We start from the raw sequence: 7,227 nt of genomic DNA, 5'->3' as shown, positions 1-7,227 counted from the left end.
CGGTTCTCCGGGGCGCCAAGTCGGTCTAACAGACTTTTGCTGCTCCAACCCCACTCTCTGCTCTGTCATCCACCCATTTCAACTCCCCTCTTTTTTTGCCTGCTGTCTGAGATTACCAGCTGATGAAATGCTAAAGTGCTAAATTTTAGACAACAAAACCAGGGGGGGGGGGGGGGGAGAAGGCGCTTACATCCATCAGAATGTTCATCACCACAAGAACCAATGAACTGGAAGGAGAAGGGGCAGGGTTGTGCAGCGATACCGGGAAGTACAAGCTGGCACAGGTGAAAAGGTAAACAAGGCAAAATAGTGCAACAACGCATGCATGAGAAATTGACCAGCGCTTGATGCTCTAATGAAACAGAGGTGGAAATCACGGAAACCAGGAAAAAAAGTAGGTGGGATGGAGCTCTAAGGCTTAGATGCTTCATAAGACAATATAAGACCAGTGGGCAATCTTTTCTGGTCCCAGGGACTCCACTCTTCCCATCTGGATTTGGGCCTGAAAGACCTAGGAAAACTGTGGGTAAATGGCGGGTAAGTTGTAAGCAAGCACAATTTGTGACATTGGATACCATCATTACGTATTAATATGGGTGGCTGCTAAGGCATCAGCCTTACCTTCTAGTTCCTGGCTATGTGGAGCTTGAGCCAACATGAGATAGCCTTAAGTCTGGTTTTAAACTGGCAGGTTGTTTGTTGTTGTTGTTTTAAATTTTTTGTTATTGCCTTTGGCTAAAGAAAACAATTTTTGAATGATTTAAATTAGCTTGCTTACACCATAAATTAGTTTGGATAATCAGTGTCCTAAAACACAGGATTTCAGTAATATTGTAGAGTGTAATCACATGCAGGAGCCCTGCATTTACATGGCTAAGTGTGCAACTATAAATGATCAAGTCAAAAGCTGCATTGAGATTTAATAGTCAAAAACAAAATGACTCCTCTGCTTTAGAAATGTAGACTTATAGAAGGGCCTAACAAAAGCTTCCCAAACGGATGCTGGTGTTATTTTACAGGCTATTAATAATGATTTCACCTAATCCACCCTCTGTTCTAATCTATGAAAAAGCAGCTAGTATGGCTAAGCCTCAAGGCAACAAATTAAAGAAGCATTGAATCTGTTCGATGTTACATAGCTAAGCTTTGCAAAGAAGCTTAATTGTTGTCCAAAAATGTTTCCGGCAATATCCAATAGCCATCTGTTATTGCTCATAAACTGATACATATTTGGGAAGGGCTGAAAAATATTATCTGTATACAAGAGAGCTTGCTTCACTTAAAGTGAATATAGCTCTGCCTTTAAAACTGTTTATACAGCCGATCCCTGATGATGTTCAGAAAGCTGGTGTGTGGGAGCCCCACTCTGGGTGAAAAAAGAAACAATGATTGCTCTGAACTATCTAGCACAACACTTTAGCAGCAAAAAGTACATCTATTCATTGTATATCCATCATGAAAACAATCCTAGGAGGTATTAACTTTTCAAATGTGCAAAGCAATATGCCTCTACAAATTTTATTTAAAATATATCAAGATTTCAACAGTTCACTGATACATTCTAAGCACATCATCTGGCTGTTCATTTGCAAATAGTTTTGTAACATTCTAGGACGGGAGACATTGAAGGGAAAGGATTTTTATCTTCAGGAATTCTTTTTTTTTAATTAAAAATGTTTTTACTACATTACAAAAACAAAACAGCTATAGAAATCATTATTACAAAATCATATGCATGTCTGCTCAGAAATAAGTCTCATTATTTTCAATGGAACTTACTCCAAGATACATGTGTATAGGATTGCAACTAAGGGCACAATCCTATACATGTTTAGAAAGAAAAAAGTCCTACAACTTCCAGCCATCTAGGATTTCCCTCCTGTCTAAACATGCATAGGATTGCAACCAAAGTGAGTTAAGAATATTTAGATCACACAAGAACATTAACTTTGCTATCCTTTGTTTTTCAAAATTTGCTATGTTTATCCCATGAAAAAGAAATTTTACAGATCACATAATAATGCAAGGTTTCCTGCTATCCCTCTCTATGTTGCTGTACTATAAGAGCTAATAATAAAAACAAATTTATAATGCATAGTGTAGACCATGGTAATATCTAATGTTTGATTATACAGTTTGCTAAGCCGGGGGTTTGTCTTTCTGTTGTTATAAATCTGGTGAAAGAAGCACCACCTCAAATCCCAAAGGGAAAAGGGGATCTTCTTATTCCAAATTTTTTCCTTTTGAGCCTCTTCATCCTTCAGATGCTTTGAGATGGACTGGGTCACATGACACCTCAAGCCATGAACAATCTCAGAACTGGGGAAAAGAAAAGAGAAAAGAAGATTTTTCTTGTTGTCTGCCAAAAACCATAACAATTTCCCCTATGGATCTTTTGGATAATTAAGTTTAACATACTTATGATGAAAACAGTAACGGATTGTAGTGGAACAGACATAGCTGGTTTTCTTCTTTCCTGTGCAGCTCCCTAGAGGGGTAGGGGACGCTCTGGAGCAAATTTGGGGGATGCCATAGGGAGGAGAGGAAGGGGGAAGTGTTATCATATGAGCAGAGATTTATTTGTGTGACACCGGATGGAGTTCTGAGATTTTAGGGTGGTTATTAAACTATATCTTTGAAATATTCACTGATTATTTTTGGCCATCAAATTTAGATTCTCGGAGAATAAACATGACGTTCATAAATGATCTGGAATTAGGAGTGAGCAATTATTTAGGGTGGGTAAAACAAAAAGGGATTGTGAGGAGCTCCAAAAGGCTCTCTCCAAACTGAGAGAGTGGGCATCAAAATGGCAAATGCAGTTCAATGTAAGCAAGTGTAAAGCGATTCACATTGGGGCAAAACATCCCAACCAAGTATAAGCTTATGGGAACTAAGATAGCAGTGATTGACCAAGAAAGAGATCTTGAGGTTGTGGTGGACAGCTCAATGAAAATGTCAACCCAGTGTACGGCTTCTGTAAAAAAGGCAAACTCCATGTTAGGCATAATTAGGAAAGGAATTGAGAATAAAACTGCCAATATCATCCTCTCGTGCAAGCACTGAGTCATTACTGACTCTTGGAGGGAGTAATTTCGCTGATATTTTCTTGGCAGGCCTTATGGCGGGGTGGTTTGCCGTTGCCTTCCCCGGCCGTGATTACCTTTCCCCCAGCTAACTGGGTACTCATTTTACTGACCTCGGGAGGCTGGAAGGCTGAGTCGACCCGAGCCAGCTGCCTGAAACCAGCTTCCGCTGGGATTGAACTCAGGCCGTGGGGAGAGTTTCAGCTGCAGAAACTGCTGCTTTACCGCTGTGACCGCACTTCAAATACTGTGTACAAGTTCTGGTCACTGCACCTAATATATATATATATATATATATATATATATATATATCGTGCTATCAGAAAAAGTACAGAAATGAAGAACTAAAATTATCAAGGGGCTAGAGCAACTCCCCTATGAGAAAAGTTTATAACGTCTGGAATTATTTAGCTTAGGAAAATGGTGAGTAATGAGAAACATGATAGAGACATTTCTATCATGCATGGTGTGGAGAATGTGGATAGGGAGACCTTTTTCTCCCTCTCTTATATTACTAGAAACAGGTCATCTCATAAAGCTTTAGGACAGATAAAAGGAAATACTTCTTCACACTGAGCATAGTTAAACAATGGAATTTGCTACCACAAGTCATAGTGATGGCCACAAATTTGGATGGCTTTAAAAGATTAGAAAAATTCTTAGAGGAGAAGGCTATCAATGGCTATTAATCTTGATACCTATGTGCAGCCTCCAGTCAGGCCCGGTGCTGCCAAAGAGGCAACTCAGGCAGCCACCTAGAGCGCCAAGCAAACGAGGGCGCTGAACAGCGTATCCGGAAGCTGCTCTCCTAGAGCGGCTTCTGGGTGTGCTGTTCCAAAGCCTCCGCCCCAGCCTCCGCCCAACCCCAGCATCCTGGCTCCTTCGAAGCCAGGATGCTGCGGTTGGAGACGGAGGCTTCAGTACGGTGCGCCAGGAAGCCACTTCCAGGTGCGCTACTTCAAAGCCTCTGCCCCGCCCCCCAACCCCAGCATCCTGGCTTCAAAGCTGGGAGCGGGAGGGTGTGGGCGGTGAGTGGGCGAGCAAGGGGGAGCCGTAGTGGTGAGCGAGCGAGCGGGGGCGGCGGGCGAGCGATTTGGGGAGCTGGAGTGTGTGAGCGAGGGGGGAGCCGGAGCGGCGAGCGGGCGGGGGGCGGCGGGGAGCAGTAAGTGAGCAAGCGAGCGGGTCGGCAGGCGAGTGAAGGGGCGGTGAGTGAGTGAGCGAGCGGGGGGGGGGCAGCGGCTTCAGAACGCGCCTGCCTAGGGCACAATATAGTCTGGCGCCGGCCCTGCCTCCAGTATCAGAGGCAGTAAGCTTATGTACATCAGTTCCTAGTGAACTTGGGCTGGAGGGTGCTGTTGCACTCATGTCCTGCTTGTAGGTTTCCCGTGGGCAGCTAGTTGCCACTGTGTGAAAAGTATGCTAGACTAGATGGTATACTGAAGTTAGAGTTAAGAGATGTTACAACTGAATAAACAAAAGCATTTTAGAAGGAAAAGACATATTTCATACTATTCATTCTCTAATACTGTTAGCTCACAAGAACCAAAAGAGTCTCAGAACAGAAATGCATAATAGAACAGTTATATTCCCAAAATACAGCTGTAGTGGTGGTAAACGATGGACTCACTGAAAAGATACGACTAGCCAAAGGTACAAGACAAGGATGTCCGCTCTCGCCGGTCCTGTTTGTAATAGTCATGGAAATATTGGCGAAGGCACTAAGGGAGGATGAAGAGTTAGAAGGAATTGGAGAGGTAAGGGAAATAAAGTTAAATATGTTTGCGGATGACACTTTATTGACCATTAAGAACCCAATAAGAAAAATAGAAAGAATCAAATATCAGTTGAGGGAATTTGAAGAAATTACAGGGTTAAGAATAAATTGGTCTAAATCAGAGATGATGCTGTTTAATTATACTAAGAAGGAAGAAAAGGAATGGGAACATAAGGGAATAGAAATGAGAGTTAAGGAGGAGATTAAATATTTGGGAATCAAAATTACAAAAAAATTAGAGAATCTTGAAAAGGAGAATTTAATGAGGTTAAAGAAAGAGGTATTAGAGAAATTGGAGAAATATAAAAGACTAAATTTATCTTGGTTTGGAAGAATAGCTTTAATAAAAATGAAGATTTTAGCTAAAATTAATTTTGTGTTTAGGATGCTACCAATAAAAATATCAGAAACCGAGATAAAAAGTTAGCAAAATATTATTAATAAATATTGTAATGGAGAAAAGAGAGTAAGAGTGAATAAAAATAATTGGTATCTAAGCCAAAAAAAGGGTGGATTGGGTCTCCCAAATATAAAATTATACTACGCAGCAAATAGATTAAGACATATTGTAGAAGCAATTATAGGAGTAGGAGATTTACATTCGATGGAAGAAAAAACTATAAGTAATGTAGAGATGAGTTTGGATAATGTCTTTTTTAAAGATGGAGGGAGAAAGTGGGTTGGAAGTATAGATAATCCACTCTTGAGGACTCAATGGGAAATTTGGAGTAAATTTAAAGGGAAGTTGCTTCCGAGCAACTCTCCCTTAGCACCGATAATAATGTTAAAGAATTTCCCAGAGGATCTGAAGGGTAGATTATGTAAAATATTAAAAGAGAAAAATAAAATGAAATTAAAGGATTGGTTAAGAGATATAAAAACAAGAAAAGATATGGAAAAATTGTTAAAGGAGAAAAAATTATCTTGGTTAGAATATGGGCAATTAGAACAATGGAACAAAAAGTGGATTAAAGATAATAGAGTTTGCAGAAAGATGACGAAGTTTGAAGAGTTAATAGTAAATAAGGAAAAAGGTAAAGGAGGTAGTATAGTTTTAAAAGGGTTAATGAGTGAAATATATAAAATATTGTTAGAAAAGGAGTTTAGAGAGAACTCAGAGAAAATGGTATGGGAGTCAGATTTGAAGGTACAAATAGGGCGACAGAGATGGGAGGGACTATGGAAACAAAGAGTGTTGAGAAGTTTGTCAGTGAGAATAAAGGAGAATTATTTTAAAATTTTGTGGAGGTGGTACCTAACCCCGATTAGATTGAATAAGATAAATGATCAGCATTCAGCAAATTGTTGGAGAGGTTGTGGGGAAAAAGGAACGTATTTACATATGTGGTGGGAATGCAAATATGTACAAAGATTATGGAAGATGGTGTTTTCAGAAATTGAAGATATAGTGAGAATGAAAATAGAACAAACACCAAAGATTGCATTACTGTCACTATTTGAAGATATAGTGTGGAAAAGAAACTATAGAGTTGATATCGAGTTTGCTGGTTGCAGCACGATTGATGGTAGCCAGGAACTGGAAGATTCAAGGGGAATATTCTATTGAAGAATGGTATAAAGAAGTATGGGATATAGCCATTAATGATAAACTGACATGTAATATTAAGTGGAGAAAAGGCGTAACTAAAATAAATGAGTTTGAAGGAATCTGGAAACAGTTCCTAATATTCGTGTTTACTAAGGGAAGTGGGAAACCGCCAGCAGAAGAAACGATAAGATTTTGGACTCAGGAATAGATCCCGAGGTGGGGGGGTGCACTTTTATGTTAAGAATGATTATGTTGTAGTATGATAATGTATAGGTAATACTTATTCAACATATATGTACTCAACATTTATTCAACATGTATGTAGCAGTTGTTTGATGTTTTCTTTTTATTATCATTATTATTGTAATGTTGTATGTTTATATAGTGTAATAAATTAAAAAAAAGAAAAAGAAATGCATGCCCTCAACTTACTCTTCTCACTGAAAACAGTCTTACAGTACATAAAAGTTAAATATGCGCATGTAATCTCTGTAATGCTTAGGGGATAACACAGTGAAACATATCCCATGTCTGAGTCCTATTCTCATCATCAAACAGTTCCTCCTTTGGAATACACATGAACATTTCATAAAGGCTATGTCTGAACAAGCATCTTGATTTAATAAGCGGAGAAATGAATAAGCCTTGCACCTGTGTAAGCAGCCCCTTCTTTCTCTCGTCTTGGTATGCCATAATTAAACCTGGAAGACTTCAATTAACCATAGTTTACCATTTTGCTTGAACTATGTCCAGGAAGCTATGGTTATCAGGTTCAGAAGAAGACAGTATTTTGAACCAGTTTAAAGTTGATTTTAAAC

Source organism: Elgaria multicarinata, chromosome 4 (assembly GCF_023053635.1).
Source record: "Elgaria multicarinata webbii isolate HBS135686 ecotype San Diego chromosome 4, rElgMul1.1.pri, whole genome shotgun sequence".
Taxonomy (NCBI): domain Eukaryota; kingdom Metazoa; phylum Chordata; class Lepidosauria; order Squamata; family Anguidae; genus Elgaria; species Elgaria multicarinata.
This window is presented reverse-complemented; position numbering follows the sequence as displayed.